This window comes from Vanessa cardui, chromosome 2 (genome assembly GCF_905220365.1).
Source record: "Vanessa cardui chromosome 2, ilVanCard2.1, whole genome shotgun sequence".
Taxonomy (NCBI): domain Eukaryota; kingdom Metazoa; phylum Arthropoda; class Insecta; order Lepidoptera; family Nymphalidae; genus Vanessa; species Vanessa cardui.
In genome coordinates this window covers 2,058,107-2,079,602 of record NC_061124.1, presented here as the reverse complement: position 1 = coordinate 2,079,602, position 21,496 = coordinate 2,058,107, and the positions used below count along the sequence as shown (strand labels likewise).

General features: G+C 34.5%; 1 protein-coding gene across 5 annotated transcripts in view; it reads right to left on the bottom strand.

Annotated features, from left to right (window-relative positions):
- The window catches only part of LOC124537272, a 210,827-nt gene that overhangs the window by 172,065 nt on the left and 17,266 nt on the right, over positions 1 to 21,496 (bottom strand). The gene's annotated exons all lie outside the window — the stretch shown is intronic.

The window sequence follows — 21,496 nt, the reverse complement described above, 5'->3', positions numbered from 1 at the left end:
ATAGATATACTTGGTATGTTGTATTCTAGTTTAGAGAGTGATTGAGAGTCCTCTTAAAGACCTCATCACTCTGCTTCGGTGTACGTGAATGGGAACTGCCAAGACGAATTCTAAGCTGTATTTTAATTTTACATATTAGTATTTATATATTTATTCACAACCCAAATCTCTTCTCAATATAAGATTTTCTTATTGACAGTCCAAAAATTACCATTGGTTCGAAAAGATGCACCTTAGATAAGAGAAGAACTCGGAGACTGAGAAATAAAAAGCCTTTTTACTTTCACACTACCTGGTATTGCTCAATTATTATTTATACAAAAAAAATCAAAATATACTTTATTCAAGTAGGTCGTTCACAAGACTCGCGAACAAGACATGCGTAGATAATGTCGAAATATCGAGCTCTACCAAAAAAAAATAATAAAAAAACATGGTAATTATCCCGAAATTAATAACTTTAATTATATTAGGTAAGTGGAGCTACCAACGGTTCGAAAAGAGACATAGTAATTACTCTTTTTCAACGTTTCTTTAATAAAAATAATTACGAAAAGTTGTTCGACTTCTACTAGTATATCTAGTTCTATTATTGATTTAGTCAATTGTCTCGTTACTATTTCCGTCGTATAACTGTAGGTTAACAAAATAATTTTGTAATAACTTCGATTGCCACTTCGGTTCAGGCACAGATCCCAAGGTCGGGATAGTTATTCTATATCTTTCGACAGTAATTATGTCAGCCCGGCGTCTGAAAACACGTAATACCTTGGTCCTGCTTTAATGTCAGGATTTACTGTGTGTAAGATCGTTTGGATAGGTACAACCCACTCAACATATACCGTCAAGCAATAACACTTAGTATTGTTGTATTCCGGCTTGAAGAGTTAGTGAGCCAGTGTAACTAACATAATAACTTAGTTCCCAAATTCAATTGCGCATATGATGTGAGGAATGGTTAATATTGGCGCCAATGTCTATGGGCGGTGGTGACCACTTACCATCAGGTGTTCCATATGCACGTCCGCCGACCGATTTCAAAAAAATGATTACAATATACTTATGAAGTCTAATATACTTATAAGCCTATCATCATCATCATCAGCCCGTTCCCGTACTCTGCTGGACATAGGCCTCTCCAAGCGCACGCCAGTGTGGTCTTTCTCCGGCTACTCGCATCCAGTCCTTTCTGCGACAAATATGACCAGCCCACTGCCACAGCTTATTGATCCGGTGGGCTATGTCGATGACTTTGGTTCTTTGACGGATCACCTCATTTCTGATGCGATTCCTCAGAGAAACGTATGCCTATAATTAATTAGTATTATTACCTAAGCAATCTATTTACACTTTGGTATTTACAGTGAAACTGGTTATGATTTTATAAACAATCCTGTCGATAAAACGTTGATTGATAGCACCACTTACGATTCTCATACATGAAAGAACAAAAAAATCGATTCGCATACCATAAGCGATTCGGATAATTCGCATGTATTCGATTAAAATTATACCCCGCCTCTAATTCGTACAAAAACTTCTACAATTATATGAAAGCTATAAACGTTTACACAGTTCCGCCTTTTCATATAATTAACTATCATTGTGAGCTATTACCGGTAAATTGGTGTCATTATGCAACCGTCTTGTGGTCGAGGATTATTCGGACGATTTATATACTTAAGTCTATAGTGATTAGGTTTATTTTACAGCGACGATTTCGTGATCGACCATTCTTCAGACGGTACGTACTGAATACAGAGCGCTTCAAATTTCTATTACACGAATTACAACCGCGCTGCAATTGCTATAGGGATGTGTTTTTGTATGAAACGCGAATTGTCTTTCGAATGTCATTCGAAATTTTTCGAAGTATGTATTTTTTTTAAACCCAGGTATGTAAATCAATGATCTTTATTTGAATACATAAATTATTAAATAATTGTCAAACGAAATACAAGCCTTGTTTCAGTAATAACACTGGTTCACCCTCAAACTGGAACACAACTGAATTGTGTTTGGCAGTAGAATAAACAACAACAACAGCCTATAAACTTCCCACTGCCGGGTTAAGTTCCAATGTGGGTTGGTGGAATACACATGTGGCAGAATTATATGAAATTAAACACATGCAGGTTTCCTTACGATATTTTCCTGCAACACCGAGCACGAAATGAATTATAAACACAACTTAAGCATATGATTATTCAGTGGTGCTTGCCTGGGTTTGAAGCCGCAATCATCGATTACATTGTACGAGTTCGAACCACTGGCCCATCTTGGCTCAAGTAGAATAAAATCTTGTCTTAAGTCTGATGTATGGGTGGAACCTAATTAGAGAGTCTTGAAAAGTCTAAAGATTAAAAATACTCAAAAAAGAATTAAAGTTTCCTTAACTGCAACGATGGAATAGTTACCGTAACCGATTACACATTTCGTTGCGGAACGTTAATGGCGTAAAAAACAAAGTGCAAAGAGCAAAGAGAGAACGGAATTAGCATAATGCAACCGAACGAATTGAGCAAAGCGATCGGCAGCTCTGATGCAGAAAATGCACGATTCAGCACGTCACAGCTGATAAGACGAATCTATTTTATCGAAACGCTGGATATTACTTTACGCGAATGACAGTGCCAACCAACAACAACAGCCTGTAAATTTCCCACTACTGGGCTAAGACCTCCTCACCCTTTGAGGAGAAGGTTTGGAACATATTCCACTACCTTGTTCCAATGTGGTTTGGTGGAATACACATGTGGCAGATTTGCTATGAAATTAGACAAATGCAAGTTTCAAGAGATATAATTCATCTTTAAACATAAATTAAGCACATGAATATTCAGCTGTGCTTGTCCAGGTTTGAATCCGCAATCATCGGTTAAGATGTACGTGTTCTAACCACTGGTCCATCTCGGATCTTACAGTTCCAGTCGACATAAATTTCAGTGACATCTTTACGAAGCTAATTGACAAAAAAAACCGCTGAGTTACTGTCGCCGGCCTCCGCAGGATATTTTCTTTTCCGAACCGGTGGTTGTGTTCAATTCATCAATCTATAAAAGTAAATGGAATGCTTCCTTAAATAAAGGAATTTGATTTGAAAAAAAAAGATCGCAATCATTACATCGTATAAAACAAAGTCGCTTACCGCTGTCTGTTCCTGTGTATGCTTGGATCTTTAAAATTACGCAATGGATTTCGATGCGGTTTTTTTAATAGATAGAGTGATTTGAGATCAAGGTTTTTGTTTATAACTTGGACAACATACTAAAGAAACACAAATCATTTTAGAAGTTTACAATGTGTTGTTAGTATATTTAGTGTGAGTATTGAACCCGTGCGAAGCCGGGGCGGGCCTAAATCTTCGTAAATCTCTCCTTTCAATGGTAAAAACCGTATGAAAATACGTTCAACAGGTTTCGAGTTTACCGCGTTCGGTTCAAAGGATTAGCTTAGTGTTTCCTATGACAGGGTTCACGATATCTTATGAACCATGTTTAAGCATTCATTATTAATCCGGGTCAATGTCAAAACTGAAGTAAATTCTTCAAAATAAACCTTCTTAGATGTACAAGATACTAAAAAGTTTGTTACAACTTAAGAGAATAAAATTTTACGGATCGTTTTAGTAGGAAAGCCTCTTTTTATTGCCACCTCGTACTTTATAAAGCTCAAATATTTTATCAGATCATAAAAATAGATGTATCGTTATTGCTACGAACAAATACACGTAAATATACATACAATTATTATACACGTTTTATTTTTTTATTTTATGGAATAAGTTGGCGGACGATAATATGGGATACCTGATGGTAAGTTGTCACCATCACCCATAGACAATGACGCTGTAAGAAATATTAACTATTCCTTGCATTACCAATGCGCCACCAACTTTGGGAACTAAGATGTTATGTCCCTTATGCCTGTAGTTACACTGGCTCAATCACCCTTCAAACCGGAACACAACAATACTGCGTACTGTTGTTAAGCGGTAGAATAAATGATGCGTGGGTGGTAGCTACCCAGGCGGGCTTGCACAAAGCCCTACCACCAAGTATATTATACACGTAAATTGTAATATCTTCGTTTGTTTTAGTGTCTAGCTTGTAAGGTTGATGACCCTAATATTCTCATATATAAAAGAAGAATTTACATTCGTACTTAAATTATATGCAGTCTTATATGTTCTCCAATGTACATAATATATCACTTATGTTATTACCGCACAGTCGATATGTACTTGTGACGATAATTTGTAAAAACACACACATACATACTACCCACATATATACATGTGTAATTAATATTTTATAACCAATTTCCGCCCGCGGCTTAACCAGCCTGTGAGGGGAGGGGTGGGGGGTGGATGGAGAGTCGCTGCAAATTAATATAATTTATATCTATATATTTAATTCGAATTCGACGTTCTGGTAATGATTTAGTAACAAGCCATCCATCCATACTTATATATACTCGTATATAAGTACATATATTAACGTTTTGTCTTACTTATGTAATGTTTGATAAATAACTTTAATTAATATTAAGTTTATTTTATGTAAACGTGATTTGGAATCTATATAATACTAGCTGTACCCGCGACCTAGTCTGCCTTTGATTAAAAAAAAAAATTGTAGCCTTTTGTGCTCCCTTATATATCAGTTATTTGCCAGTGAAAGTCCCGTCAAAATCGGTCCAGTCATTCCAGAGTATATGTACTGTGTATAACATATGCATTGAGAAAAAAAGGGCTATTTTAATATTACAAACAGACACTCCACACAATTTTATAATATGTAAAGATTATAATTGTAAAAGTAGCTCTGTCTGTCTGTCACTCTATCACGAACAAACCGCTGAACTGAATCTGATGAAATTTTTTTACGAAGCAAACTTGAGCTCCAAGATAGGACATAGGCTTCTTTTTGCCTAACACAAGATAACCAACTCCTCAAAGGCGAGCGAAGACGCGGGCAATAACTAGTATACAATACAAATCAGCCATCATTTACTTAGGCCGTATGCGACCAAATGCAGCTACGAGCTTGCTCACACCGGCCTCACAGGCGGCATACGAGGCTGCGATACTGAGCTTTAGCAGCCGCCACGAGAATTAGCACGTATGACCACGGATAAGCTTTCCCGCGCGCTTGTGAACGCTTTGATTGTTATGTAACCGTATATTTATTTTTGCTTTTAATTTAATCAAAGCAATGTTATTTATACATCGTCAATAAGAAATATCTGCGATACTTATATGGTTTTTACATACAGTATTATTTTATAAAGTCAATTTAATTAAAATAGATTTATTAATAGAAATGATAAATATGACTCTGATATAATATAAATAAAAAGTTTTAAAAATACATACTCGAATAAAACATAGGTTTGATTTTATTTCTGTAAAATAATACACGTCTTCAATTTTCAATGTACGAAACTCTAACAAAATAAAATGCCAAATCGAAACATACAACTATTCAATTATAGAAGTCCAGATGCGCACAGACAACATCGAAATTCCGACTTGTTACTTGTACGTCTTATCCTTAGGGCTGCCACAACACACAAAGATCATCACATAGTATATAAAAAAATAAAAATATATTTTTGTAGCTTATTTCGTCTGAACAGTAAAGGTTGGAGCCTTCTTTTAAGTGCAGCAGGGCACCTGTGCCAGAAGACACACACTCTCCCATATCAATATCTTACATAAGCATATTATAAAACAAAGTATAAAACAAAGTCGTTTACTGCTGTTTGTCCCTATGTATTCTTAGATTTTTAAAATTACGCAACGGATTAAGATGCGGGTTTTTAATAGATAGAGTGATTTGAGGGGAAGGTTTTTGTATTTTGTACATGGACAATAAGTAATAAAAAACCGATAATTTTAGGAATTTCTAATTAAATGTGATGTCGTAAATAAACAAGAAATGTAAGTAGTCTTCGTAAATAAAAAATGTAATGTAGTCTTCGTAAATAAAAAAGAAACGTATGAATCCCAAAGTTTCGATAATAGCTGCCTCGACATTGAAAACACTATTTTTCTGCACAGCCATAAATAATATAAAAGTATATTCAAGTTTTCAACCAATGGCATCACGTCAACTTGATATCAAATGTTGTTTATCTGACTTATGTCAACTTGTAGTTGGAAATCGGCTATGCGTATGAATTGTATTGTTTGATAACTCAAGAACATCCTCATTGTAACCGATGTGAAAACAAGAGATCCGATACATGATTCACGACTCATATTCTACCCTCAATCCGGGTTTGTAATATCGATAATATTCATTAGCAGAAAATTTGAAACAAAGATCTCGAAATCAACATCAGAGCCTAAGCTAGCCACGTGATGAACGAGACGTTGTTTTATTATATATATTATAATGGCTCGTGACCTCTATTATATTAATTAATTAAATATGTATAATGTTAATCGTTTTTTTATTATTATATATACACTCTGATATGATAATATTTAATGTTCGATCGTTTGAAACGCCCGTGAAACACGCGAACGTATTATTTTTTTAATGTATATAAATGACGCATAATAGTAACACTACATAATGTATATAATAAATTTGATGGGGCATCGAGGACGCCATCTTTAAATAACGAGGAAACACAACTTGACAGCTAGTCTGGGGAAGCGTCGTATCGATATTTGGCGGGAAGCCGCCATTATTGTTTACAGTCAACTGCAGGCTCCACCGTGTCTGCGACACCGCCATTATTCCTTTAATTGTGAAATTGTATTTCTTAAAAAGTATAAACAAGTTACTCATCCTGATCGAAGTGTAGATCTGCTTTTATATTATAAATATAGCCTTTAGAGGAGGCTAATAAATTACTGAATTTAAAAATATCTACATATGATCTGAAGGCTTTGAGATCTTATCCGTTGATTTCAATACAGGATATATAATCGTTTATAGTTGATTATATATCTCACTAGTAGACGCCCGCAGCTTTGTTCGCAGTTAAGGATGTTGGTTGTCATGTGTTAGTCAAAAAATAGGGTACTACCTTTCTTGGAGTTCAAGTTTGCTTCATACCAAATTTTCACCAAATTCAGTTCAGCGGTTAGGTCGTAAAAAAGTGACAAACAGAGTGACTTTCACATTTTTAATATAGATAAAGATTTAGGAAAGAGTACTCCATAGTTTTTGCATTCCAAACCGGTGGCAGACAACATAAAATTAAATAATTTAACATAAATACTCATACGAGGATACTAGAGCATATTTGAATATTGATTTTGAATATTATCATACTAATTACACGAAGATAAAAACGAATCAAGTTTTGGAATTTCGTTACATCTAGATTTCGACTTACGAACTCGTGGGGGATGTCACTTATATATATGCTTTACTTTCCTACTAATTTATACACGTAGACCACTTCACACGTATAGTACGACACAACTTAGATGTCGCATCGGCAAAATTCGTAAAACCGATCACATCCGAATTGAGTACACTATCCTAAATTATCAATATTTATTACTCATGCGAATATGATCTTTGCACAAACGTAATAACTTCTAATCATATGACCTATATTCGTCAATTTGACGCGTCAATTTACATGCACTTGCTTTTCTGACGCTTGAATCTATAGCGACGAATAGCGTCGAATAGCGCGATAGGGAGCTATTGCTATTGGTTGTGTCAATCGGCAGTAATCGGTTTTATTTTCATTCCATTCCATTTTCCGATGCTACATCTAATTTTTGTCGTACTATACCATACAACGTTGAAAAGTCTTCGCCACAGTACACTTCGTCTAAAATGTTATCATTATCAACGCATAGAAAATAAACATACAAACTTTAATGTTTATTTGTAACTTGTAGTCGCCCGCGGATTCGTTCACATTTTAGGGTCTTGGGTGTCATTTGTTGGACAAAAAAATAGCCTATGTTCTTTCTCGGAGTTCAAGTTTTACTTGGTGGTAGGGCTTTGTGTAAGCCCGTCTGGGTAGGTAACACCAACTCATCAGTTATTCTACCGCCAAATAACAGTACTCAGTATTGTTGTGTTCCGATCTGAAGGGTGAGTGAGACATAACATCTTAGTTCCCATGGTTGGTGGCACATTGACGATGCAAGGAGTAGTTAATATTTCTTACAGCGTCATTGTCTATGGGTGATGGTGACCACTTATCATCAGGTGGCCCATATGCTCGTCCGCCAACCTATACCATTAAAAAAAAGTTTGCTTCTTACCAAATTTGTGTTTTAGTCGAGAAAGAGCAATAGACGGGCATAGTTACGTTCACATTTATAATATTAATAGAGATATCAAACTTTAATAGCAAATCCTTTTAGTATAAACGAGCCTTTGTCCTTTCTTGGATTTCAAGTTTGCTAAATACTAAATTTCATCACATTCCATTCATCGTTTTTGCCGTGAAAGAGCAACAGACAGACAGACTTATACTTACTTTTACTTTTATAATATAATATATGAAAATAGCCAATCTTTTTAATTTAAATGTATTAATACTTTAAAAATCTAATAATGTATCGCATATGCAAGATATTTATTATAGATGCTTATCCAGCCCTAACTATGAATGCGGAGCCGAAGACAGCCCTGACGCAGCGCCATTAAGTCCTTAATAATGTAAGACGCAAGATGTTTTCCCACGATCAGCTAAATATCCACAGTTTATCAACGCAATGTATCTATAGTACGACACAACTTAGATATAGCACCGGCAAATTTAATAAAACCCTATACTGCCGATTTACACGACAAATAGAAATAGCTCCCTATCGCGTCTTTCGACGCTATTCGTCGCTACAGATTATCGCGTTAGTGACGTGTCAAATTGACGAATATATTAGGTCAATCGATATTACAAATTGTTACGTTTGTGTGAAGATCTTTCTCTTATATTCAGATAACAAATAAATATTGATAATTTGGGATAGCGAACTTAATTCGGATGTGATCGGTTTTACGAATTTTGCCGATGCTACATCTAAGTTGTGTCGTACTAGACGTGCTCGTTATCAAACTTATCTTGTTATTTAACAGGATTTAAATGTATGTTCGCTGATTCATTTGCTAGTAAGTACGGTTTATAGTTGTTTATTTTTGCTCTGCTACCAGTTTCTAAAACGATGGTTAAACTCAGATTAACTAATTTGACTTTAATTGAAATTCGCTTTGTTTCCATTTGCATCTCGTGCTGAACTCGACCAATGATTCAGTAGTTAATTTGACTTTGATCAACGTTTCAGTAATTGGGGGTTGGACTGACCCCCAAGTGACAAAAACAAAAAAAAATTATACAAAACCTAACAATCTAATTTATGGCGATACAATGATAAATTTGCTATCTTTTCTGATAACAGACCGTTTATTACCTGTTTTCAGATTTTTCATAGTTTGGCATAAACAGTATTTGCAAATACACTTTTAAAATACTTTCGCAAAACATTTCGTATGCCCATATCCCTATTGTTTTTGTTATCTAATATTAAAAAAAATGCCAAAATAAACTATAAGTTTTATTCTTGATCATATGTATGGTATGAAGAAATTGCCAAAATATAAGATAAAATTTTAACAAAAAGAAAAACCGACTTCAAACAAAACACTATTTTAAAACAAATGAATATGCACGAAAAAGTAATAAAAATAATTGCGTATTCAACATATTTTTTAGAGTCTTCCTAAGTTAAATGAAATGAAAAATATTAGACTACTTAAAAGTCGATTAACGATTATATCATGTAGTTATAGTTATTGGTATATTTGGAGCCGGTGTCAGCCACGGTGCCCTTGCCCCAACAATCAAAAGAAAGAAGCGATACGAGCCCCTTGATTGATCCAGTATATTATTGTGTAAAAGGTAATTTGTAAAAAACATATTTGTTAAAGTATTCTCGTATTGTTTTTTTGATAGATATACTGTAGGGTTTTATTGGCTGACACCGACTCCAAATATAACAATAATTATAACTACTATGATATAATCGTTAATCGACTTTTAAGTAGTCTAATATTTTTCATTTCATTTAACTTAGGAAGACTCTAAAAAATATGTTGAATACGCAATTATTTTTATTACTTTTTCGTGCATATTCATTTGTTTTAAAATAGTGTTTTGTTTGAAGTCGGTTTTTCTTTTTGTTAAAATTTTATTTATTTTTTGATTTTAAGTGAAGCTGATGTTGACAAACTAATTTTTTTTTAATATGGATAGATTAAGCGTTCCGTTTATATGAGTCAGAAACTACTTCGAGGACAATTTCAAAGGAAACTTGCGAATAAAGCAAAAATAGACTTTCGAAAATGCGGATTTAATACGTCACGCGGCGTAAACTACAAGGATCCCTCGAAAGAGCTGTAATCGAACTCAGCAAAAAAACTTTGAAAAAGACCAACTATATTTCGTACATCATATGACATCACATCACATACACAAAATTTGATTAAAGATAGTAAGAAATTCTGCCCCATATCGCACCCTAACTGCGAGCCGTATAGGAGTTCCATCACTACATAGTATAAAACAAAGTCGCTTTCTCTGTCCCTATATCTGTAAATCTACGCAAAGGATTTTGATGCGGTTTTTTTTAAAAGATAGTGTGATTCAAGGTGAAGGTTTATGTATATAATACATGAACAATATAGTAAAGAAACACTGATAATTTTAGAACTTTGCGATGTGATGTCGTATATAAACAAATTCTGTAGTATATTTAGTATCAGTATTGCACCCGTGCGAAGCCGGGGTGGGTAGCTAGTTGATTATAATATTCGACTATGATAATTACATAAACATAACCACATTACGGAAGGTGACTCAAATATCCAAATAACCTATAAATAAAAGATTCGACCGAGTATCGCTAACGTGCTCCTCAGAATTGTTCCGTTCCCTTCCGTTCCGTTACTTTGTCATGGATCCTGTGCCCAGAACCTTACCAAACTTTCACCAAATTACCCTAGAAGTATATATTTTATAATAAAAAAAGAATTATCAAAATTGGTTAACGTGATTTTCAGTTATTCACCTATTTGTCGCGCATATACATAATGCAAATTTAAGACTTATGTCGTTTTCACATGGATACCATCATCGGAAAAAAAAATAAAAAAAATGGGACCCCACGGGAAGCACTACCTTTCAAACAAAAAAAAAATTATCAAAATCGGTCCACCCAGTGAAAAGTTATGAGGTAACAAACATAAAAAAAAAAAAAAAAAAAAAAAAAAAAAAAAAAAATACAGACGAATTGATAACCTCCTCCTTTTGGAAGTCGGTTGAAAATCATATAAGGTATATTCTTGGTCATATAGATATGAACTTTTTTTAAAATCTAATAATAAAAAAACAGTTTTGCCAACATAAACTTTATTCCTGGTCACGAGAATTTTCAAGGAAAAGCGGCTATTGAAGGAATATTATAGTCCACTAGATGTGCACTAACACAGATGCACTCCATATTACCATACACTTTTACGCTATTACAAGTCAATATGCTTATTATGGAATCCAACTTGTTAAAATGTTATGAGTGCTCATAATTACACTAGCACCGTCTCTTGAAACACAAACAGTGATACTTAGCACAGCTTGTGGCGCAATAGCTGATCGGAAAATCAAGACTTATATTTAACAAACTCATATTATACTCCAATGTCTGTCTTTCCATTAGTTACATGCGCTTGGATTTCATAATGTAACTTACAATGAATAACGCCCCATTGTCCAAAATCTAGGTTAGATGGAAGGTTGCATAGCTTAGACCTCGACTCATAAAAGCTTTCGTCTGAATGCATATAAAGAACCTTTAATAACGTGGATAGTCTTACTGGCGAATTACCTTTAACCCACATTACTTAAATTGCTTTTATTATTATTTTTTTAATTATGTGATGAGTATCTTATTTGAGATGGCCCGGTGGTTTGAACGCGTGCATCTTAACCGATGATTTCGGGTTCAAACCCAGGCAAGCACTACTATATATATATATGTGCATAATTCGTGTTTATAATTTATTTCGTGCTCGGCGGTGAAGGAAAACATCGTGAGGAAACCTGCATGTTTCTAATTTCAACGAAATTCTGCCATATGCGCATTCCACCAACCCGCATTATAACAGCGTATTGGAATATGTTCCAAACCCTCTCCTCGATGGCAGATGAGGCCTTAGCCCAGCAAAGGGAAATTTGCAGGCTGTTACTTTACTATCTTATTTGCAGGACTGTTTGTTTGCGCTGTCGTAATTAGACCCAAAAATACTTGTGTTCAAGAGAATAAAGTCAGTGTTTACATGCTCGTGTTTACTGAGACAAAGAACTAAGTTAAAAGGAAAGGCGATAACAGACGTAGTAACTTCCTACTAATTAACGTTCTGTAGTTAATTAGTTACACGGCGATTTCTCTCTTTCTGCCATCAGTAATTTGCCAATCGAAAGAAGAATACAAAGCATTGTACAACTCTACAACTGCTTTACGATGTTTATTAACAAATAAATAAATAGTGGACACCATCACATACATTACTCTGATCCCAATGTGAGTAGCTAAAGCACTTGTGTTATGGAAAATCAGAAGTAACGACGGCACCACAAACACCCAAGACAACATAGAAAACTAATGAAAATTTTCTACATCGACTCGGCCGGGAATCGAACCCGGGATTTCGGAGTGGCGTACCCATAAAAACTAGTGTAAGTACTACTCGACCACAGAGGTCATGAGGTTAATAAACTTAAAGTATGAAAATATAATGTCTCACTCAGAGCCCGCTAAATTCATCTATGAGCTGTTGTTTGGGTGGGTATTGGCAATATCAGTAATGATAATGATAATAATTCTTTAAGTTACAGTGACAAGGTGGCCATTTATCAACAGAAAATATTGTTTCTTATTAATTACTTACCGATGACGACCTCCATGGTCGAATGTTGTGTACACCGGTTTTCATGGGTGCGCCACTCCGAGGTCCCGGGTTCGATTCCCGGCCAAGTCAATGTAGATTCTCATTAGTCTTAGATTTTCCATAACACAAGTGCTTTAGCTACTTACATTGGGATCAGAGTAATGTATGTGATGTTGTCTCATATTTATATTTATATTAGTGTTGTAAATTAGTAACAAATAGGTATATTTAAAATAAAGACGGTACAATTACTTTGCGGTTCTATTTAATACGAAAACACAAAAATAAGCTTAAATTATAAATAGTCGAAGTTACCCGAAGGCCGAGACAAGTAAAATCAAAGTGTCGCTCGTCGTTTCATTGCCAAAACCAATCGTGTCAAGGACATCTCTCGTTAAATTCTAGATGTCGCCAAGAGTAGGTGACGGGCAGAAAACCTGCACAAAACTCTCCACTATGTAATGTGGAAGGATGCTCGTATGAATTTTCCAGGGTAAGAAACATGTAAATAATTTCCTCGTTATTCTCCAATAACAAAATAAAAAATAATAATAATAAATAATGGACAACATCAAATACATTACTCTGATCCCAATGTAAGCAGCTAAAGCACTTGTGCTATGGAAAATCAGAAGTAATGAAGGTACCACAAACACCCAAACCCAAGACAACATAGAGAACTAATGAACTTTTTCTACATCGGCCGGGTATCGAATCCGACACCTCAGAGCGTACCCATAAAACCGGTGTACACACTACTCGACCACGGAGGTCGTCAGTAAGAGTCTTGTCAGCAATTTTAGAAATAAAGTACACTATAATGTGAAAATATTGTTCACTATCTCAAGACTGCATTCAAAATTAAAAAATAGCAACGAGGCACTAGTAAGCAGCTAGTTAAAACTTTTTGCAACAGAAAGAAAACCGTTCTCGTTTGTTCATTTCAAATAAAATGGTGCACTTTAACAATTTATAAATAAAAAGTACATCGAATATTTTGAAATCATTTTTATTTGTTATTTAAAGAAATAATTGAGCATTTGTTTCCATGAATTGAGTAGACCACTGATTCAATTTTATGCAAGAACGAAGATCCCACTCATTTGTTTGTTCCCGGAGATTTTTAAATAAATTTAAATTGCATATTGAATTTCATTTAAAAATAAATCATTATATTGAACTAAAATTAACCGTCGATGCAGTTGTAATACTCCGGTAACATACAAAAAATATAAAAAATAAAATACAACCTGAACAAATATTAGAATTCCCACAGCTGGGCACGATATTTCTTGAGGTATATATGTATATATGTTTGCATTACTTGCGACACATACAAGTTTCTTCGTTTTGTAGTTTCCTTTCACTAAGTGCGTGAGATAAATTATTAGTACAAACACACGCGTTCCACGCAACCAACTCTTGAGAATTATCCGAAATCGGTTATGATGGCATTTTAAACGCGAATAAAACACATTATACTTTTAAAATGTTTGATTTGTCTGAGCCGAGATGGCCCAGATAGAACGCCTGCATCTTAACCGATGATTACGGGTTCATGTGCTTAATTTGTGTTTATAATTCATCTCATGCTCAGTGATGAAGGAAAACATCATGCAGGTTTCCTGCATGTGTCTAGTTTCATAGAAGTTCTGCCACATACGTATTTCATCAACCCGCATTGGAACAGCGTGGTGGAATATGTTCCAAACCTTCTCATTTATTTTTAGTTCAAGTTATTAATGTCCCATAAGACTTTTGTTACATACAATACAAATATTCACAGACCAGTTTTCTGTGCCTATATTTTTAAAGCTCCTATTTGTAATAAGATGTTAAGTGCTTTGTAATATCACTGATCGATATTTTAATATCATATTATTAATATTGAATCTTGAAATTAAAATAATAAACAGTTTTCTTATTATTGAATGTCAATATGACTAACACGACGACGACGAAAAAAGACGTCAAGAATATCAGTTGCCTTGTAAAGCAAACGCTAATTGTGATCGTTTGGCGCGTTACTGAATACAAAACATACACGTAACAGCATTCGATTTGCAACAGAATAGTGATAGTGATATACATGTGTAGTTACGACCTTATACTTTTCATTGTCGTATTCCTTTTCTTCGCATTGCCTTATTCGAAAAAATGATTCATCAATCTAGATATTGAAAGACTTAAATATAGTGAATGTTCTTTTAAGTTTTTCTGCCCGCTTAACTTACAATTGGACGTGTCAAAAGCGATATTATTTTCGCTAAATTGACGAAAGCTAAACATTACTAATTCCAACAATATGCAAAAAGGAATATGTTTTGTATGACCAACAAATGTTCATTATTGCCATACTGATTGCCAAAAGTAAGACATAGACACACTAAGTAAAAGTAAAGTAACAGCCTGTACATTTCCCACTGCTGAGATAAGGCCTCCTCTTCCATTAAGGAGAGGGTTTGGAACATATTCCACCACGCTGTTCCAATGCGGGTTGGTGGAATGCACATGTGGCAGAATTTCGATGAAATTAGACACATGCAGGTTTCCTCACGATGTTTTCCTTCACCGCCTAGGCACACTATCACATTTTAAACAGTTTATTTTGAATACGAGTATAATAAGAAACACTGATAATTTGAAATGAAGGTTCTAATGTGAAGTCGTATAATTCTGTAGTATTAGCATTGCACCCGTGCGAAACCGGGGCAGGTCATACTGTACCGTACCGTATATAAATTGAAACGTTAACAAACAACGTTGTCTATAGTGTGATTTTGAAGTATGCACTTCCTCCTCTCGTGTAGGCCGCGACAACGAGTACACTGTGAGTGCGTCGTGTTTAAAGTTTAACTGTTGTAACTAACTTATTATCCTTCTCCTGTCTTACAATAACATCACCTATCCTTAGCATGTGTTTTTCAAGTGTGTGAAGACTAAGACGCTTTCAAGAAAAAAATGTCTTCTAGACAAAGAGCCCGGATTTTGAGGTACCAATCCCACTTTTCATTCAACCCAAGTTCACTAATCTCGCACGCGAACAGTACCTCATAGTCTCATACAATACAGTCCATCTCTCGCGCGAATTATCCCTCATTACACGAATATGACTTTAATTAAACGTACGACGAACAAAACGAATGTAATTTTACATTTAATTGGATTCAATGTTCACGTAGTAATATTGTTTGTAATATTATCCCATTGAAAATTAATCATCAATACTACGGGAAACTTGGTCCAATAAGACCCTCGGATATCAAACAAACTTTAATAATAAAGACGAAACGCCGTATTAGACATTTCAATAATTCTGTTGAATAGTTACACAAGAATTTCGAATTCCTACAACCTGCTAAGCCAAAATTTTGAATTAATATTGCTATAGATTCGAATACTTGATTAACTATTGTTTTAAAAGTTTTGAAAATCATAATTTATCCTAAAGGCTGTTTGATTGTGTTTTGTTTTTGTTTTATTTGAAAGTCATAGTTAATTCAATTAAATACCACTGTTGCCAGATCCAAAATTGAGTGAGAATTTTCAGTTTTATCGGCTGATGGATTATAAAAAAACATTTTAAAATATGTGTACCTATATGTTCTACAGCCAAAAAGGAAGTCTTAGTATTTATTTGTTGCCATTTGGGTAACCAGTGTAACTACAGGAACATTGAACATATCCCAATATTGGTGGTGTATTGTCCATGTTAGAAATTAGTAGTTTTTCTTACAGCACCAAAGTCTCTGGGCGGTGGTATCTCTGGGCCGTGGCGATACCATCAGGACTATTTGCGCAGCCACATATCTTTTTTAGAAAATAAAATAAAAATACTAAAGTAAATAAAAATATTTTCATTCTATCAATTTCAATTTATCTGGAATATAACGAGATACGATCCTTAGATTTTTCTTTTTAAATTCAAATCGACGCTCTTCAATGGAAGTCGTATATCAAATATCGTTCATTGTTGCCTCGAGATACGAGATAGCAGATCTAGTTTTCATTCTGAACTTTAAATTATCAATAATAAACAATAAGCAACGATGCGATGAACTTGGAAACCTTAAAAAAAGAACCTACTTATTTCTTAAAGGCCAATCATGTAGTACTTACATCCTCTGTTGCTGCAGATGTTCAATAGTGATAGTCACTTTCCATCAGATATGGCCCGTTGCCCCAATGCCATAAAAAAGGCAAACGTTTTGCAGTCGAAATCCCAGAAGTGGGATTATATAAGACCCTAATTTTATTTTACTTCTAGGAGACATGAGACTGAATGTTCAATGGTAATATCAAGACAAAATTTAATGACTTTGTATTTTATTTTATTTTGTATTTTTCTTCACATTAATTAGTTATTCAATATTAAAACATCAAACTTACACATGATAAGTCAAAGTAAAAACTACCGCTGATCATTTTATTAATTAATGAACTCCAAATATTTAATACGATAACATATATTTCCGTCATAAAGGCTCCATTTGATGGATTAACACATGTGCGCCAAAGCCATGAACGTGATGTGACTCACGAGTCTCTAATCACGCTCAGTATTCCAAGTGCCGAAGCTTTAATTAAACTTCCAACGCCTTTTGATGTTGTAGCTTAATTAGTGGTTTTTAAAAGCACCAGAGCTACTCGGCTTTTACCACATTTTGACAGCTATTTTGTATTACTGTAGTATATACCGCTATATATAGTATATGGCTGTGTTTTTCAGTGGAGAAGTATATTTTATCTGAAACTGCAAGTTTAATTAGAGAACTGAACTAAACTGGACTAAGAACTGAAATCGAAGATTGATCGAAGTTCAAAATTTCTCCGTAAAGATGTGTTGTCGGCATTTAAAATTATAATAAAAATGTAATCGGTATGAAGTTGGCTAGCCTGTTGTGACATGAGGCGTCACCTACAGCTCACTTTACGTGATCGACAGATGCTGAGTTCACTTTATTCGCGCCGCGATGAATGAAACATTATAGGAGAAGAGTTTCGGATGGGCGTAAAACTGATTCTGGGTATTGTTTTCCTTATATAAACACGGTTAGCTTTAAGATTGTGACGGTGTTGATAATTCACAATTAGATTTTAAAAAATCATAATTAGTTGAAGTTAAACCTACATAAAGTTTAACTTTTAGGTATGTTGTGTAACAAGTAATTGCTGTTTGTATTGGCTTTTGTTGCTTCAGTTTGATGTTCCTAGTGCGCCATCTGCCTATTACATAAGCTGACATTTTAATAATATGATTCACACTTAATAATACTCACATACATGGAACCGATGAAATAAATACAAGTAACACTCTTAAGTTTAGTAGTACCCTCACTCTTGCTTTATGACCGTCTGAAGTTCTAACGATACTTAACAAGTAATCGGATTTCAAGGCCGGAAATTATTACAGAAATGTACAGTAATGTATTATATCAACTAAATACTCGTTTACCGATCGCAATTGTAGAATAAGGTGTATATTTATACTGTGAAACTAAAGGACAAAATTACATAGAAAAGTTCAAGGTTTTATATCCCAGGAACCATCTAGGGTGTACGCTACCCCTTAATTTTTATCACATTAATGGATAAGCTACTCGTCCTGGGTTCACTTGGGTTCACTACGCTAAACTAAACATTTTTTTTGTGACAGGAACACTCACGGTCGTAAACAGAATAGCTTGTAAAATTTTCATCACGCATTTAATTTAGCAACGCATAGCAAACATGAAAACATACATTTTTATTCATAAATGAATAAGGGAATTCTAGGTGGCTCCAGCGTCATAAAATAGAAAATTGAACGAACGCTTCAAATTCATTTAAGAGTCCTTTTACTTCAACGAAATGCGAGAACAAAAGACAGTAATTAAATTCATTTCATAAAAAAAGGATCCAGTTAAAAATATGCCATGCGGTGACAGTTTCATTTCAGCTAGCTTTTACCCGTTTTATCCGGTATTATCCAGTTTTTGGGTATATACTTGTCTAGTTGCCGTAATACTTATATTACTCATTAAATACTATTTGTACATTGGTTCAATTTCTTTATTCATTCATTAATGTTCTGATCATATTCTACAGAAGAGTATCCTGTTTGGTGTAGTTTAAATTAGAATAAAAATTAAAACTTTTTTTGCTAAATGTTTTTATTACAGTTTCTTTATTTTAATCCAAACTATAATCTATACAATTAAATTATATTACAGCCGTTTCATAAGCAGTGACTAATAATAATACACTCAATAAATAATACACTCAATGCAACAACAACAATAACAGCCTGTAAATTCCCACTGCTGGGCTAAAGGCCTTCTCTCCCTTTGAGGAGAAGGTTTGGAACATATTCCACCACGCTGTTCCAATGCGGGTTGGTGGATTACACATGTGGCAGAATTTCTATGAAATATGTCACATGCAGGTTTTGTCACGATGTTTTCCTTCACGGCTGAGCACGAGATGAATTATAAAGACAAATTAAGCACATGAATCAGCGGTGCTTGCCTGGGTTTGAACCCACAACCATCGGTTAAGATGCACGCGTTCTAACCACTGGGCCATCTCGACTCTCAATAATACACTCAGAAAACATAAAAAAATACCCATAGTACACTTCTAAAAGTATATTTTTCTGAATTCATATGGAATGTTTCGAAAAAAAACTTAAGGTATATTTGGACATTTGGTTGACGACAAATAAAACAGTATCAATTTTAGAAAGAGACAAAGAAAGAAAAAGAGAAGGCATTACGCTTTTCATTTGTTAGACGTAGCCGAGGAAGAACTTCCTCACAAAAAAGAATAATCAAAATCAAGTCACGATCAATGACGATATGTAAGTTTTTTTACTGTTTTTGTTTGTGTGTACAAAACCGCATTGATACGTCCCACTTTTGAGGTCGGCTTAAAACGAAAAAGGGTTTTCCCGAAAGAATAAAACTTATCAAATATATCTGGTCACTTCGGTCTTTATCCTATTTACACATAACATTATCCCGTCAGGGCTTTCACGAATAAGGGCCGCAAATATTTGTTATAATAAGGGAGATCAAAACCATTTGGAAAATACGTATAATCCATTTGGAATATTCGATGCGTATCCTCATGGTTTTTAAGGGATTTATTCTTTTTTTATGTGTTTGGTGGCAAACGAGCAGAAGTTTTACCTGATGAAGAGGACTATCACCACCGATGGACATGGAAGAAGTACGCTTTATTTAGGTAAAAAATATGTTACAGGTAGGCAAACAGGCAAATGGACCACCAGATGGTAAGTGGTCACCAATGCCCACAGAAATTAGTGCCGTATAAACTTTGAAAACCTTGGGAGCTGAGATGTGATGTCTTGGGTCTTTGGCTAACTGGCTTACTCTTCAAATCGGAACTCAACATTTCCTTCACCGCCGACCACGAGATGAATTATAAACGCAAATTAAGCACATGAATATTCAGTGGTGCTTGGTTTAGAACCGGCAATCATCGGTTAAGATGCATTCTAACCACTGGGCCATCCCGGCCTACCGAGGCAGTAATAATTAATATGTATCAAATACTTGTATAGCTTTTTTATTTGGTTATTATTAATCTTATAGACAACTACCCGCAGGCCGTCGGCTCAGCTGTGTATTATGGTACATAATCCCAATTTATTAGATCCTAATGAAGCGAGTCACATGTAATAGTATCCTCGCTCTATACAAAGCCTTCGAAAGCCCATTGTTTTTATAATAGGGTGACAATGGTGACTGGATTGGTCTGGACAGTCCCAGAAACAAACTTTTTTTTCATACTAAGTTTAATTGATTTGTTTCAAAGTATAATAAAGTATAAAGTATATTGATTTGCTTCATAAGTAACATCGATACTAATATAATAAAATGTTTATTGTTTAATAAACATTTAATTGCAAGGCATTATTTTGAAATAAAAATGTATTAAAACCTTTACACATTGCATTGTATGTAATTTTATATGTCTTCCATGTATCTTATGTTTAGGGTCTAAAAAGAGTCTTTAAATTACGCAATTTATCCAGACATTAAGTATAAGAAAGGCTAATTTTCATAGTATAATCAATTTTTTTTGTAATGTGAAAAATAAAATCGAAGATTCCAGAAACCTTTTTAACAATAGTCCCAGATTTGATCGACCGTCTGGCAACCCCACAAACCGAACCGAAGGCATCTATCATACGTGTCGTTAAGACAAAAGACTCCACACTTGGTTGTATAACAGCGCCCTAGAACGCTTAAGTTAGTTCTTAGTAAAGATCCAGCGACGCAAAAACAATACCTCGTTCATTATTTGTAGAAGTTCATGTGTTGTTTCAAATTTAATGTTATCCCAAGAAAGCGAATACAATAGAAAATTTATGTAATAGGATCGAGCGTGCATCGTTTTTCAATATGTTAAGTTTTAACTTGTTAATATGAGACAATAGGTAGATATAATTACAACTTTTATCAGTTACTAACTGTGCCCGCGACTTTGTACGCGTTTGAATTTAACAAAAAAAATTGTAGTCTAAGTTACTCCTCATTATATCAGTTGCCATTGAAAGTGCC